At 36.9% G+C, this 15,319-nt stretch overlaps 1 protein-coding gene and 1 pseudogene across 4 annotated transcripts in view; both read right to left on the reverse strand.

The window, feature by feature from the left end:
• The window catches only part of EHBP1 (EH domain binding protein 1), a 340,642-nt gene that overhangs the window by 295,059 nt on the left and 30,264 nt on the right, over positions 1-15,319 (reverse strand). The gene's annotated exons all lie outside the window — the stretch shown is intronic.
• On the reverse strand, positions 10,828-12,090 carry LOC136162812 (nucleophosmin pseudogene; annotated as a pseudogene).

Below are 15,319 nucleotides of genomic sequence, written 5' to 3' on the forward strand. Positions count from 1 at the left end.
TGCTGATCTTCCCAAATAATACTTCCTACTTTCTGGTTTTATAAAATCATCTATGATGCTTCTTTTAATATAGCATGTTACTTACTACTTCTGCCTTTCCATCCTGTTTAAACAAGCCTCACATGTCACTCACATAAACATTAATATTTCCAAGTTATGTACCTGGTTCTCTGAAAAAGAGCTTAGTAGGGGGGGAAAAAAAGGGGCACATCACTCAGATCCCAACCCTCCTAAATAATCATATTCACCATCTCCTCTCAACATACTTCTGTAATTGCTGCAGTTTTGTGTTTGGGTGATCACATTTGCCTGTCTTGTTTCTATTTGACTTTAAGGTTCTCAAGAGTTTTCCTGGTATTCACAAAGCATTTATTGGAAGGGAGGCAGGGAAACAGAATACTATAGATTTTTAAAAAATCATATGAAGGCAGACAGATCTGGGTATCCCTCCTTTGAGTTGTACCATATAAGCCTCAAGACATTCCTCATCTATGAAATTAGAACCTCAGGACCAATGTAAAGATCTGTTAAGATAACATAAATAAAGTACTTAGTTCAGTGCCTCTCAGCAAATTGTCAGATAATGTTGGAAATCATCCCAGGTATATACACAGAGCTTTCAAATAGCTTTGTACAGACTCCCTCTTAAATGTGAACAAACAAAGGATCATCTGAAGAAAGTTTCTAAAAGGCAAGGGGCTAAAAGAGAGAAAAAAGAAACTTGAAAGAAACCGAAGACATTACCATGAAAACCCTTAGAAATATAAAAGATACTGTACTCATGAAATATATAAAATACAAAAGGAATATTTAAAGAATAGTAAAGAAATTTGAAAATTATGTTTTCCTTTTTCATTGAGTAAAGTAAAAGTTGAAGAGTTAAGATAAAATTGAGGAAATCCTCCAGATATAGAATAAAATAACAGAGATGTTAAGTGGGAGAGAAAAGACAAAAAATTTAGATCAACCCAGAGGTTAAAAGGGCTTCCCTGGTGGCTCAGACGGTAAAGTGTCTGCCTGCAATGTGGGAGACCCGGGTTTGATCCCTGGATTGGAAAGATCCCCTGGAAAAGGAAATGGCAACCCACTCCAGTACTCTTGCCTGGAAAGTTGGTAGGCTCCTCAGTCCATGGGGTCGCAAAGAGTTGGACATGACTGAGCGACTTTACCTTTACTTTTCAGAGGTTAAAAGTCTGATTAATTCCCCAAGAGGACTATGAGAAAAGGTTGCAAAATGTCATCTATGCTACAGCCCTAGAAAGACACCATTCCAAAGTGGGCCAGGACACTGGAAGGCTCCAGGAGAAAAAGGAACTGATGAGTCACCAATGTTTGAGTGTTTTGAGAGGAATATTGATAGACTGACAGAAAATTTTTGAAATAATAATTATAGATACAGAGGCTTCCCTGGTGGCTGAGATTGTCAAGAATCTGCCTGCAATTTAGGAGACCCAGGTTTGATCCCTGGGTTGGGAAGATCCCCTGGAGTAGGAAGTGGCAACCAACTCAGGTATTCTTGGAGAATTCCAAGGACAAATGAACCTGGAGGGCTACAGTCCATGGGGTCACAAAGAGTTGGACACGACTGTGGGACTAACACTTAATGATAAGATACATGAGAGGAAAGGGCAAAAAAAAAAAATTATCATTTTAAATTTTAACATGATAATTTTAAATTTTAATTTTTTAATTTTAACTTTTAACATGATAAAAATCAAAAGAAACAAAATGTAATCATAATACCATATGGCTCAACACAAACAATACTAAGTCATAACAATGAGTCTGATCTAGCTCTTTGAGAGCTGACTGGAGAACAGGAAGGATGGGGAAAGGGAAGGGTAAGTGTGCTTCAGGGAGGAGGAGGTAGACAGCTAAATCCTCACCTACCATATGAAGAAGCTAGCAGATAAAGTCTAAAATCAAAAAGGTTAAAAGAAAACCTTGAAAGTATGTTGTTGAACAATGAAATACCACTTGACATACCCATCAGGAAGACTATAATCAAAAAGATAGACAATAACAAGTTTTTACCATATCTTCAAGATAAGATAAAACCAAAACCCTTACACACTGCTAGTGGGATTGTAAATAGTAGATCTACTGTGCAAAACAGATTGGCAGTTCTTCAAAAAGTTAAACATATGGAAGAAGATAGAGAGCCCAGAAATGAACCCACACACTTCAGCTCAGTTAATCTATGACAAAGGAGGCAAGAACACACAATGGAGAAAAGACAGTCTCTGCAACAAGGGGTGGTGGGGAAAACGGACAGCTACATGTAAAAGAATGAAATTAGAACATTCTTGTAACACCATATACAAAAATAAACTCAAAATAGATTCAAGACTTTAAGATCAGATACTATAAAACTCCTAGAGGAAAACATAGGCAGAACACTCTGACAAAAATCACGGCAATAATTTTTTGGAGTCATCTAAAGCAAAGAAACACAAAAGCAAAAATAAATAAATGGGACCTAATTAAACTTAGAAGCTTTTGCACAGCAAATGAAACCATGGAGAAACCAAAAAGACAACTTACTGAATTGGAGAAGATATCTGCAAATGATAAGACAGATAACAGATTAGTATCCAACATATGTAAACAGCTCATATAACTAAATATAAAAAAAGCTTAAATCAAAAAATGCACAGAAGAACTGAATGGACATGTTTCTAAAGAAAAAATGCAGATAGCCAACTGGCACATGAAAAGATGCTCAATATCACTCACTAATCATCAGAGAACTGCAAATCAAAATCACAGTGAAATATTACCTCACACCTGTAATAATGACTATTATCAAAAAGAACACAATAATGAATGTTAGCAAGGATGTGGAGAAAAGGTAACCCTCCTACACCACTGGTGAGAAAGTAAATTGGTTCAACCTGTGGAAAACAGTATGGAAGTCCTCAAAACACTAAAACCAAACTACAATATGACATAGCAATTCCACTCCTAGATATATATCTGGGGGAAAAAATAAAAAACACTAATTCAAAAAGACACATGCACCCCAATGTTCACAGCAGCATTATTTACAATTGCCAATATATGGAAGAAATCTAAATCTCCATCAATAGATGAATGGATAGCACAAATATGTGTATATATATACATACACAGGGGCTTCCCTGGTGGCTCAATCAGTAAAGAAACTGCCTGCAATGCGGGAAACCCAGGTTCAATCCCTAGGTCAGAAAGATACTCTGGAGGTGGAAACGGCAACCCACTTTGGCATTCTTGCCTGGAGGATTCCATGGACAGAGGAGCCTAGCAGGCTACAGTCCATGGGATCGCAGAGTCGGACACGACTGAAGTTACTTAGCACACACATATACATACACATACATACAATGGAATACAACTCAGCCATAAAAAAGAATAAAATTTTGCCATTTGCAGCAACATGTAGGATTTGGAGGCTGTTATGCTAAAAAGTGAAATAAGTCAGAGAAAGACAAACACTATGTGATACCATCTATCAGTATCAGTTCAGTCACTCAGTTGTGTCTGACTCTTTGCGACCCCATGGACTGCAGCACACCAGGCCTCCCTGTCCATCACCAACTCCCGGAGTTTACTCAAAGTCATGTCCACTGAGTTGGTGATGCCATCCAACCATCTCATTCTCTGTCATCCTTTTCTCCTCCCGCCTTCAATCTTTCCCAGCAACAGGGTCTTTTCAAATGAGTCAGTTCTTCACATTATATGGTCAAACTATTGGAGTTTCAGCTTCAGCATCTATATACGAATCTATATACCATCTATATGTGAAATCTAAAAAACACAAGAAACTAGTGAATATAACAAAAGAGCAGACTCACAGATACAAAGAACCAGCTAATCGGGAAAAGGAAAGGGAGAGGGGCAATACAGTGATAGAGAACAAGAGGTACAAACCATTAGGTATAAAATAAGCTACAAATATATACTATATAACATGGAGAATATAGCCAATAATTTAGAGTAACTATAAATGGAATTCAGTCAGTTCAGTTCAGTCGTGTCTGACTCCTTGCGACTGCATGGACTGCAGCACACCAGGCTTCCCTGTCCATCACCAACTCCCATACCTTGCTCAAACTCATGTCCATGGAGTCGGTGATGCCATCTAACCATCTCAGCCTCTGTCATCCCCTTCTCCTCTGGCCTTCAATCTTTCCCAGCATCAGGGTCTTTTCCAATGAGTCAGCTCTTCGCATCAGGTGGCCAAAGTTTGGAGCTTCAGCATCAGTCCTTCCAATGAATATTTAGGACTGATTCCCCTTAGGATGGGCTGGTTGGATTTCCTTGCAGTCCAAGGGACTCTCAAGAATCTTCTCCAACACCACAGTTCAAAAGCATCAATTCTTAGGCACTCCACTTTCTTTATGGTCCAACTCTCACATCCATACATGACGAATGGAAAAACCATAGCTTTGACTAGAACAAGTTGTTGGCAAAGTAACATCTCTGCTTTTTAATATGCTGTCTAGGTTTGTTAGCTTTTCTGCCAAGGAGCAAGCATCTTTTAATTTCATAGCTGCAGCCCACCATCTGCAGTGATTTTGAAGCCCAAGAAAGTAAAGACTGTCACTGTTTCCATTGTTTTCCCATCTACTTGCCACGAAGTGATGGGACTGGATGCCATGACCTTAGTTTTTTGAATGTTGAGTTTTAAGCCAGCTTTTTCACTCTCCTCTTTCACTTTCCTCAAGAGGCTCTTTAGTTCCTCTTATAAATGGAGTATAACCTTTAAATATTATGAATCACTATGTTGTACACATGTAACATATAATATTGTACAGCAACTAAATTTTAAAAAACAGAAAAAATAAATAAAAATTTAAAAGTTAAACATAGAGTTATCATATGATCCAGTGATTTCACTCCTAGGTATATATACTAAAACCTGTACATAACTGTTCATAGACGCATTATCCATAATACCCTAAAAATGGAAAAAACTCAAATGTCCATCAACTGATGAACAAATAAACAAAATGTATACTCATGCAATGGACTATTATTTGACCACAAAAATGAATAACATACTGACACATTATAACATGGATGAACTTCAAAAACATGTTTTGTTTTGTGTTTTAAATTCCACACACAGGTGAAATCATTTGGTATTTGTATTTCTCTTTCTGACTTTCAGTTAGCATAACAGTCTCTTGGTCTCTCCAGGTTGTCACAAATGGCCAGATGCCATTCCTTTTTATGACTAATATTCACACACACACATGTGACAGACACATTTGTCACCATTTCTATATTCATTCATCTACTGATGGACACTTAGGTTACTTTCATATCATGGCTCTTGTAAATAATGCTGCAATGAATACATAGGTGAATAAATCTTTTTAAGTGGTATTCTTGTTTTCCACCAACAGTGCATAAGGGTTCCCTTTTCTCCACATCCTCACCAACATTTGTTACTTGTTGACTTTATAAAAACTATTTATTTCTTTATTTGGCTGTGCTGGGTGTTAGTTGCAGCATATGTGATCTAGTTCCCTAACCAGAGATTGAACCTGGGGTCAGGTCGATCGAACCCTGCATTAGGAGTGAGGAGTCGCAGCTACTGGACTACCAGGGAAGTCCCATTTGCTGACTTGATAACGGCCATTCTGACAGTAGCAAGGTGATATTTTTTGTGGTTTTTATTCGCATTTATGTGATGATTACTAATGTTGAGCATCTTTTCATATGTCTGTTGGCTATTTGTATATTTTTCTTAGAAAATGTCTATTGAGGTCCCCTGCCCATTTTTAAATCAGACTGTATTTTTGAAGCTGACTCACAGGAGTTCTTTATATTTTCTGGATATTAACTCCTATCAGATATATCATTGACAAATATCTTTTCACATTCAGTACACTGCCTTTTCATTATATTGACAGTTTCCTTCACTGTGCAAAAATTTTTTAGTTGCTATAGTCCCATTTATTTTTGCTTTTGTTGCCTTGGCTTGAGATTTATCCAAAATTATATTGCTAAGACTGACATCAAAGAGCATACATACTGTCTATGTTTTCTTATAGGATTTTTATGGTTTCAGGCCTTACATTTAAGTCTTTAATCCATTTTGAGTTTATTTTTGTAAATGGTATAAGAAAATGGTTCAATGTCCTTCTCTTGCAGGTAACCGTCTAGTTTTCCCAATACCATTAATGGAAGAAACTCTCTTTTATTCTACTATAAATTACTGGCTTCATTGTCATAAATTAATTAACCATATAAACATGGGTTTACTTCTGTGTTCTCTATTCTGTTTCATTGGTCTATGTGTCTGTTTTTATGCCAGTACAGTTTTGATTACTATAACTTTGTAAATTAATTTGAATTCATTTGAACCAGGGAATGTGATACCTCCAGCTTTGTTCTTCCTCAAGGTTGTTTGGGCTATTTGGCGTCTTTTGTGGTTCGATACATATTTTAGGACCATTTGTTCCAGTTCTGTGAAAAATGCTATTTCTATTTTGATAGGAATTGTATTAAATCTGCAGATTTCCTTGTGCAGGACAGACATTTAAACAATATTAAATCTTCTAATCCATGAGCACAGTATTCAATCTCTTTCATCAATTGTTGTATTCAATTTCTTTCATCAATGTCTTACAGTTTTCAGAGTATAAGTCTCTCGTCTCTTTGGTTATAATTATCCTAGGTATTTTATTCTTTATGAGCAATGTAATAAACATGACTATTTTCTTAATTTCGCTTTCCAATAGTTCATTACTAATCTATATAAAGAAAGGCAACTGATTTCTATATACTGGTTTTTTAGTAAAGTGGCAGGATACAATTCATTTATTAGTTATAATAGAGTTTTAGTGGAGTCTTTAGGGTTTTCTGTATAGTATCATGTCACCTATAAATAACAACAGTTTTCAGTTCAGTTCAGTTGCTCAGTCGTGTCCAACTCTTTGCAACCCCATGAATCACAGCACGCCAGGCCTCCCTGTCCATCACTAACTCCCGGAGTTTACTCAAACATGTCCATCGAGTCGGTGATGCCATCCAGCCATTTCATCCTCTGTCGTCCCCTTCTCCTCCTGCTCCCAACCCCTCCCAGCATCAGGGTCTTTTCCAATGAGTCAACTCTTCGCATGAGGTGACCAAAGTATTGGAGTTTCAGCTTCAGCATCAGTCCTTCCAATGAACACTCAGTACTGATCTCCTTTAGGATGAACTGGCTGATCTCCTTGCAGTCTAAGGGACTCTCAAGAGTCTTCTCCAACACCACAGTTCAAAAGCATCAATTCTTCGGCGCTCAGCTTTCTTCACAGTCCAACTCTCACATCCATACATGACCACTGGAAAAACCATAGCCTTGACTAGATGGACCTTTGGTGGCAAAGTAAGGTCTCTGCTTTTTAATATGCTGTCTAGTTTGGTGATAACTTTCCTTCCAAGGAGTAAGCGTCTTTTAATTTCATGGCTGCAATCCCCATCTGCAGTGATTACAGTTTACTTCCTTTCTAATCTGAATTTCTTTTATTTCTTCTACTTAACTGCTTTCTTGTGGCTAGGACTACCAATACTGTGTTGAATAAAAAATGGTCAGAGTGGGCATCCTTGTCTTTTCCTGATCTTAAAGGAAAAGCTGTCAGCTTTTCACCCCTAAGTATGATGTTAGCTGTGGGTCTGTCATATATGGCTTCTATTGTGTTTAGTTATGTTCCCTTGACACCTATTTTACTGAGAGTTTGTATCATAAATGAACTTGGAATTGTCAAATGCTTTTTCTCTATTGAGCCACCATTTTATTTTTACCCTTCATTTTGTTAATGCAGTTGTTAATTGATTTGTGAATGTTGAATCCTTACATCCTTGTAATAAAGCCGACCTGATCATGGTGTAAGATCCTTTTAATGTATTGTTGAATTAAGTTTGCTGATAATTTTACTGAGTATTTTTACATCTATGTTCATCAGAGATACTGGCCTGTAATTTTCTTTCTTTTTATAATGCCTTCATCTGATTTTGGTCTCAGGAAAATTCTGGCCTCATAGAATGAGTTTGGAAGCATTCCTTCCTCTTCAATATCTTGGAATATTTTGAGAAGGATAGGTATTAACTTTTCTTTAAATGTTTGGTAGAGCTCACCTGTGAAGCTGCCTGGTTCTAGAACTCTATTTGTTGGAAGTTTTTAAATTATTGCTTCAATTTCATTACTAGTGATTGGTCTGCTCAAATTTTCTATTTCTTCCTGGTTAAAAAAATTTTTTTTGTAATAGACTTTCTAATTGGGAAAGTGTTGGTGATGGAGATCAGGAACTTGAAGGAGAATAACTGCATGTTCAGGATCACCTTATAATGAGACATAAAGAGTAGCTAGCCTCCAGATAAAAAGTCCCACAGCCAAAGAAAATACCCATAATTTTTTGCTGCACAGTAAAAAAGAAAATAAGAGCACCACTTGATGACTTTCAGGCACATAAATAACATCTCTCAAGCAGTAATCTGGTCCACAGCTCACACTAATCCCAATACAGTGCAGCCATAGCCAAAGAAAAATAGGACTTTGCTATTTTCGGCTGTAGCCCAACCAAGAAGTTGACTATGTTACACATATTCAATAGTCCACGGAAGTGCATCGATTTCTAGAGCCAAAGATTAGCAACAAACAGGAAGAACTAATTCCCCTGTTACTAATGACCTACCTTACATGCACCTCACTTACCAAGAAGGAAATTCAATTTTTCAAATACAAAGGAGACAACAGACTTTGTACTTCATAGAATTATAGTTTCATTATCCTTTCCATATGTTCAGTTCAGTTCAGTTGCTCAGTCGTGTCCAATTCTTTGCGACCCCATGAATCACAGTACACCAGGCCTCCCTGTCCATAACCAACTCTCAGGGTTTACTCAGACTCATGTCCATCGAGTCAGTGATGCTATCCAGTCATCTCATCCTCTGTCGTCCCCTTCTCCTCATGCCCAATCCCTCTCAGCATCAAGGTCTTTTCCAATGAGTCAACCTTTCGCATGAGGTGGCCAAAGTACTAGAGTTTCAGCTTCAGCATCAGTCCTTCCAATGAACACCCAGGACTGATCTCCTTTATGTTACTGTTGCCTAAAGAAAAAAATTCAAACCCACTTAAAGTCTTTCTCCATTTGACCTCCATCAACCTTCTCGTCTAATTTCCAAAATTATATGCTACAAATAAATAAGATTGTTCATTGTTCAAAAACATGTTCCAGCCACTGTTCCAAAACATGACCTGTGCTTTTCCTCCTGTGTGTCTTCCATGTTTCTAAATGTAATAAGTTGCAGGGGGAGAGGGGGCACGGGGGGCGGATTCTCATCTTATTTGATCTCTACAGTTCAGTTCAGTTCAGTCGCTCAGTCATGTCCGACTCTTTGCGACCCCATGGACTGCAGCACGCCATACTTCCCTGTCCCTCACCAACTCCTGGAATTTACTCAAACTCATGTCCATTGAGTCAGTGATGCCATCCAACCACCTCATTCTCTGTTGTCTCCTTTTCCTCCCGCCTTGAACCTTTCCCAGCATCAGGGTCTTTTCAAATGAGTCAGCTCTTCGCATCAGGTGGCCAAAGGACTGGAGTTTCAGCTTCAACATCAGTCCTTCCAATGAATATTCAGGACTAATTTCCTTTAGGATGGACTGGCTGGATCTCCTTGCAGTCCAAGGAACTCTCAAGAGTCTTCCCCAACACCACAGTTCAAAAGCATCAATTCTTCAGCACTCAGCTTTCTTTACAGTCCAATTCTCACATGACTACTGGATAAACCATAGCCTTGACTAGACAGACCTTTGTTGGCAAAGTAATGTCTCTGCTTTTTAACATGCTGTCTAGGTTGGTCTTCTTCCAAGGAGTGAGCGCCTTTTAACTTCATGGCTGCAAATTTGATCTCTCAGCAACATTGATATGTGTTCATTTTTCCCTCTCTGCAGGCTTATCCTTCCTCTATCTGGCCAGGCAATGTTGGGAAGTCTTCCAAACTTGGTCATATTCTTACCTTATACCACAAAGAAAAGTTAAAGCAAATCAAAAATCTAAACATAAGAGCAAAAACTATAGAATTCTTAGAGGAAAACAGAGAATAAAAGCTTCGTGATGCTAGGTTTGGCAGTGTTTTCTTAGATATAACAAAAGCACAGGCAACAAAAGTTGGACTTCATTAAAACTAAAAACTTTTGTATATGAAAAAACACTATAAACAGTGAAAAAGCAGCTTATAAAATGGAGAAAATACTTGCAAATCATATATCTCTTACGGAATTAATAGCCAAAATAAATAAAGAACTCCTACAACTCAACAACTACAACACACACACACATACACACTCCAAAATGAAAAATGGGCAAAGAACTTAACTAGACATTTCTCCAAAGAAGATATAGGTGGCCAATGAGCACTTGAAAGAAATGCACAACATCACTAATCACTAGGGAAATAAAAACCAAAACCTAAATGAGATACCACTTCACACTCATAAGGATGGCTATTGTTTATGTACATATATTTTCTTTATTCCATATATACGTGTGTTAGTAAGGACATGGAGAAACTGGAACCTATGTGCACTGCTGGTCACAATGTAAAATGATGCAGTCATTGTGGAAAACAATTTGGTGGATCCTCAAAAAGTTAAATATCAAGTTCACAGCAGCATTACTCATAATAACCAAAAGGTGAAAACAACCCAAATGTCCATCAATGGAAGAATGATAAATAAAATAAAGTATATACATACAGTAGAATATCATTCAGCCTTTAAAAGGAATGAAATTCTGACACATGCTACAACATGGAAGAATCTTTTTTTTTTTTGGAAGAATCTTGAAGACATTTATTTTTTTTTTACTTTATTAAAATACTGAGTTTATTTCACATGTATATTTTTGTCTCCCCACCATTTCCATCTGTCTGACCACCACTACTACTATTCCTATCATAACATTCCATACATACTTAAAACCAAGCAAAGGGTGGAGTTCCATCTTTAAAAACTAAACAGGCATTTTGGACAACACATTCTTGGCAATGGAACATGGACAACATTTATCAGACACGGTAGGGAAAGTTCTCACTCTGCATTATAAAAAGGACAGCCAGATATCAACTGTTATAGAAATGAAATAACACGGAAAATTTTTAACAAACTGTTTAAACTGTTTTCTTAAAGAGACTTCCTCCACTGCCAGAGATCTTGAATAGCCTCCTGGTCAGTCATCGGGAAACAATTCTTCACATAATTGATAAACTTGGCTTCCACTTTGGGAAGGGAACCACCTTTTTCCATACTTGCTTGTAGTTTTGCTTTAATGTCTTCTACAGAGCTAGGTCCTTTCGGTGTTTTAGGTGTTTTTTCCTGTTTTTTGAGGGATTCTTGACCTTTTGATCTTGGTGTTGATGGTTTTGAGTCTTTTTCATTTTGGTTCGATTTCTGTGCATTTTTGGCTGGAGTATCTCGTACAGATTTCTTTACTGGAGCTTTTTCTTCAACTTCCTCATCAAAATTGTCATCATCATCGTCGTCTTCATCATCATCATCGTCGTCATCTTCATCAGCAGCAAGCTTTACTTTTTTCTGGGGAACCTTGCTACCACTTCCAGGGGCAGGACGCTTTCCAGATATACTTAGGAGTTTCACATCCTCCTCCTCTTCATCTTCTGACTCTGCATCTTCCTCCACAGCTACTAAGTGCTGTCCACTGATATGCACAGGCCCTGAACCACACTTCAACCGTAAGACCACAGGTGGTGTAATTTCAAAGCCCCCAAGAGAAACCGTTGGATGTACAGACATTTTCAAAGTTGCCAGTGTTACTTTAATTGGACTGCCTTCATAATTCATCGCCTCTGCTTCAACAATGTGTAACTCATCCTTTGCTCCAGCCCCTAAACTGACCGTTCTTAAAGATAACTGGTGCTCATTTTCATCATTATCCACCTTGAAGTAATAATCTCTGTCAGTCTTTAGTTCACAACCGAAAAGACAGTTCTGGGGCCTCAAGGGGCTCATGTCCATGTCCACTGAATCCTCCATGGGTGGCGGCACGCACTTATGTGGGAAAGAAGCCGGACGGAATTAAACGACTACTATTCGAATGAGCACTAGTAGCAGGACGGAATCACACCGAAGACATTATTTTAAATGAAAGAAGCCAGACACAAAAGGATTATATGATTTCACTTATGTATCTAGAGTAGTTAAATTCAGAGAGACAGAAAGTAGAATGATGGTTGCCAGGGATGGAGGAAAAGAGAATAGGGAATTATTGTCTAATGACAAGTTTCAGTTTGGAAGGATGAAAAAGTTCTTGAGATGGATAGCAAAGATGGCTGCACAACAATATGGATGTACTTAACACCTCTGAACTGTACGGTTAAAGTGATTAAAATTATATAATGTTATGTTAGGTATCTTTTACCACCACTAAAGGAAAAATTAGTTTCAGATTCTGTCTCTTCTCCCTCAAGCCTATCTCTGTTGGCAACCTTATCTATGACCATAGCAAAATTGACTAAATCAAATTTATATTTCCTGCCCAAGTTCATCCCTCTGAGCTGTGGATTGGTCTTAAATTTCACCTTAAAATATGAAATCAACTTCTATCTTAAAGAACTAGAATGAGAAGAGCAAATTAGCACAGAGTAAATAGAAGAGAAGAAATAATAAAGATAAAAGAGAAGATCAATGAAAAGCAATGGAAATATAGAGAAAGAGACCAAAAGCAGGTTCTTTCAAAAAATAAATAAAATTGATAAACTGTTATATAGGTCAGGAAAAAGACATGACACAAATAAATAATATCCAGAATGAAGAGGTAACATAATCACAGACACTAAAAGGTAATAAATGTTAAGAACATTTTTATGGCAGTACATTTGACAACAGATAAAATAGACAGCTTCCTAAAACACACAAACTAAGTTCGCTCAAGAAAAAAAATACATGTGAATAGTTCTCTATCCATTAAAAAAATTAATTTTGAAGTTTAAAGCCTTCCTACAAAGAAATCTCCACACCAGATGGCTTCACTGAAGACTCCAACAAACATTTAAAAGAAAAATAATACCAATTCCGCACAAACTCTTCTGGAAAACTGAACCAGAGAAAATACTTTCCAACTCATTCAATGAGGCCAGCATTATCCTGATAAAAAATCAGGCTAAGGCTTTTATAAGAAAACAAAAGCAAAACACTACAGAAAAATATCCATCATGAACACAGATGTAAAATACTAAACAAAATTGTAGCAAATTTAATCTAACAAAATATTAAAGGGATAATGGGCCTTCCGGGGGTGCTAGTGGTAAAGAACCCACCTGCCAACGCAGGAGATGTAAGAGACATAGGTTCGATCCCTGGGTTAGGAAGATCCCTTGGACAAGGGCATGGCAATCCACTCCAGTATTCTTGCCTGGAGAATTCCATGGACAGAGGAGCCTGGCAGGCTACAGCCCACAGGGTGGCACAGAGCTGGACATGACTGAAGTGACTTAGCATACACACACAGAGGGATATCACGAAGTTAGGTTTATTCTAGGAATGTAGGGTTGCCTTAACATTATAAAAAAAATATGCAATTTACTATGTTAGCAAACTAAAAAAGAAAAACAGTATGATAATTTCAATAGATATTTAGAAAAAGCATTTGATAAGATCCAAAATCCTTTTCTGACGAACGCTCTCAGCAAATAAGGAACAGAAGAGAACCTCCTCATCCTACTAAAGAGCACCTACCAAACCTACAGCTGACATCACACAACTGGTGAAAGATGCAATACACCCCCCTAAGATCAGGAGCATGAAAGGGTTTTCCACTCTTATCATTTCTCTTCTATGTTGTAAAGAAAGACTAATCAGTGCAATCAGGTAAAAGAAGAAATAAAAGACATCCAAATTAGCAAGGAAGAAGTTAAAATCTCTTTATTTGGATGCCATGATAATTTATGAAGAAGACCCAGTGGAATCTATTAAAAAACAACAGCAAAAAAACAAAAACACTAGAACTAATAAAGAAGTTTAGCAAACCTGCAAAATACAAGACAGATAAACAAATATCAATTCTGTCCCCATATATAAGTGAAAAATCAGATATAGGAATTTTTAAAATATTACTACAATATAAAAAAAAAAACTACTTAGGGATAAACCTAGCAAAAGATGTGAAAGAAAGACCTATAGACTGAAAATTACAAAGCACAGTTTAGAGAAATTAAGTAAGACCTAAATAAATGGAGAGATAAACCTTGTTCCTGGATCTGAAGACTCAGTATTAAGATGTCAGTCTTTCCCAAATTTATACACAGATTCAGTGCAATTCCAAATAATATTCTTACGAGCTTTGTTTTTTAATAAAATTACAAGCTAATTCTAAAATTCACATGGAAATATAGTTTTTACAATGCTTTCTGAGAGTATATACTTCATATAAGTAAAAGACTTTATTAAGACATTTAGTGTTTAAAACTGGCACACTTATGACCAATTTTCCAACACTTCCAGGTCATTTATGATGCACAGTTAACCTCTAAGTTGGGAAATAAAGAACTATATTTTATTTCCTTTATCTACAGATTCTGAAATAGTGAGTCTATTATAGTGGTGGTGGTGGTGAAGTAGCTAAGTTATGTCTGACTCTTGCGACTCCATGGATTGTAGCCTGCCAGTCTCCTCTGTCCATGGGATTCTCCAGGCAAGAATACTGGAGAGGGCTGCCATTTCCTTCTCCAGGGGATCTTCCCGTCCCAGTAATTGAACCCAGGTCTCCTGCATTGCAGACAAGTCTATTATATGAATTTGTAAACTACTTTTGAGAATGTTTATTGCCTATATTTGGGTTATCTTTTATTTTACAAATGTTTAAAATACATGTATTTTCATAATAATGCATCAATTCCTTTCCTTCATTTTCTAAAAGTAACCCACACTCTCACTATAACACATATCTAACTGAAAGCCTACTATACACAAGTGTGTGTCCACGTTTTTCACTATATGATTTGCCTTAAGTTGTTATGTTCTTCTAAGGTGCTATACAGAATCATTTAAATATATTTTTATTCCTGTAAAATCATGCACATAAGAATAAAAAATATAGGAAATACTAAATAAAAAAGTATAAATCTCATTTCTTGGATCATCTACTGTCTTTTTACTAAAATGTGTGTGCTTGTGTGCCCCAGTATTTCTTCTTTCCCAATTGCTGATATTCCAGCCTCTACCTCTATATCATCATTTTTACATTTTCAAGATTTGTACTCTGCACATTATATGCTATTAAAAGTAAGTATTTTGTGTTTGGCTAAGAGTTATTTTGTAAATAGAAAA

This window comes from Muntiacus reevesi, chromosome 3, assembly GCF_963930625.1.
Source record: "Muntiacus reevesi chromosome 3, mMunRee1.1, whole genome shotgun sequence".
Lineage (NCBI taxonomy): Eukaryota > Metazoa > Chordata > Mammalia > Artiodactyla > Cervidae > Muntiacus > Muntiacus reevesi.